This window comes from Nestor notabilis, unplaced genomic scaffold (assembly GCF_000696875.1).
Source record: "Nestor notabilis isolate BGI_N333 unplaced genomic scaffold, ASM69687v1 scaffold10877, whole genome shotgun sequence".
In the NCBI taxonomy this organism is placed as follows: Eukaryota; Metazoa; Chordata; class Aves; order Psittaciformes; family Psittacidae; genus Nestor; species Nestor notabilis.
In genome coordinates this window covers 4,959-6,943 of record NW_009937818.1, presented here as the reverse complement: position 1 = coordinate 6,943, position 1,985 = coordinate 4,959, and the positions used below count along the sequence as shown (strand labels likewise).

At 37.9% G+C, this 1,985-nt stretch overlaps 1 non-coding gene across 1 annotated transcript; it reads left to right on the top strand.

Moving 5' to 3' along the window:
- Nucleotides 1-504: 504 nt before the first annotated feature.
- On the top strand, nt 505-577 carry TRNAF-GAA. Its single transcript has one exon. It is a non-coding gene; the product is annotated as a tRNA-Phe (tRNA).
- Nucleotides 578-1,985: the final 1,408 nt, after the last annotated feature.

Below are 1,985 nucleotides of genomic sequence, written 5' to 3'. Positions count from 1 at the left end.
TTTTACTTGATCAGAGAGAAAACGAAAAATAACAATCTTGATCTACACTAGAATTTCTAAAGTTATGTTGATAGTATATGGTAAACCACATCATACAAGTTCTGTATTTCCACTGTGATTGCATCAGTAGAAAACTGGGTTCTAATGGAGAAATTCGCATTCTTCCTTGTGAGGGTGGTGAGGTTCTGGAAGAGGCTGCCCAAGGAATTTGTGAATGCCCCATCCCTGGCAGTGTTCAAAGCTAGGCTGCACAGGGCCTCGAGCAACCTGGTCTAGTGTGAGGTGTCCCTGTCCCTTCAGGGGGGGTTGGAACTAGATGATCTTAAGGTCCTTTCCAACTCCAACTATTCTATGATCTTTTTTCAATTTCAGTTTCTATAATTATTGTCTACTATCTTTTATAGAGGGGTGTCCCTGCCCATGGCAGAGGGGTTGGAACTAGATGATCTTAAGGTCCTTTCCAACCCAAACTATTCTATGATTCATTAATTCTATAGCTCAGGAGCCGAAATAGCTCAGCTGGGAGAGCGTTAGACTGAAGATCTAAAGGTCCCTGGTTCAATCCCGGGTTTTGGCAGTTACGTATGCTCCTGGCAGCATTTTAGACCAGGTTAGACGTCAATTTTAGCTACATGGCCTAGTATGAAGTTTTCCTGCCCACCGCGTAGCTGGAACTAGTTGATCTCAAGGTTATCTCCAACGACTAGCCATTTTGCAGGTTGAAGGAGGTGATCCTGCCCCTCTACTCTGATATCTAACCTATATTTTTTTGGTAAAATTTTTTCCTCCCTCCAAAAAAAGACAAAAGAAGCATTAAAAGTTGCAGGAAATGGACTGGAAATTCTTAGAAAACCAATAAAATGTGAGAAATTCGGTGCAGAAGAACTGGAATACTGCTGTTAAGTGATCTTTACCATTTACACTTTACCCCATATACAATACATCTCCTGCTCTACTTCATATAAAGGAACATGGTACAATACATCTGGATTCACTGTAGATCTGTAGAAGTCACAACTGCAGACATTTCCATCAGCTAAGATCAGTCTAACGTTGGTTTTTTTTCAAGGCATGAAATGAGTTATATTTTTCAATACATTAGCAAAGAGGAAATCGTACAGGACAGAAATCTCTTTTGTTCTGTAATGCAACCTCCACTCCCACTCACAAGTTGTTTTGTTCCTTTTCAGACATATGGCATATTCCAGTTACTGCTGAAGCCTGTTGTATTTGATGAAATTTAGGTTATATTCTTAAAATGGGTTCTGAAAGGAGAGCAAAAAACATAGATCAGCTATTTATGAAGGGGTTTCATCGTGGTCTGGCACTTCTGAGCTAAGCTTCTCCACCTGCATTGTCTCCAAGAGTCTAATGGCAAGTTGACCATCTGTCTATAAAGGATAAAGCTTTGATATGTATGAACCACTCAGCTTGGAAGCATTCTGCACATCAGTGTGAAATGCTTTTAGAAAACCTACCATGACAGTTTTATGAATGGAATCTATTGTAAATTTAAACTTTGAAATAGAATTTATGGACTATGCTTAATGCTTAAAAAAGGGAGTCAGCTGGGGCAGGTATGTATGGGTCATGAATAGGAAGGTCTCTATGGTTCATGAATAGTGAGCTCCAAAGTGAGCCAACTTTTATTTTGTGCTTCAGAGAATGATTTCTTCATTTGAAGGGATTTGTGCTCTTCCATAGTGTTAATGACATAAAATAAGAAAACAAAAAAGAAAAAGAAAAAGGAAGAAAAGAAACCAAGCCAGTATTAGACACAAATAATACATTTTCATGCATCAAAATATGCAAAAGGAATTGAAGAATTAAATTAAACAACAACAAATATCAGAAAAAAACTCCACTTACTTTCTTACTTCTAGAGAAGCTTTTGGAGTTTGTTCTCTGTTCTCATTTTTCTAGGAAGCTTAAAGAACTAGAATTTTAATTTGAATGATACTATCCTGCAACAGACATTACTTTTT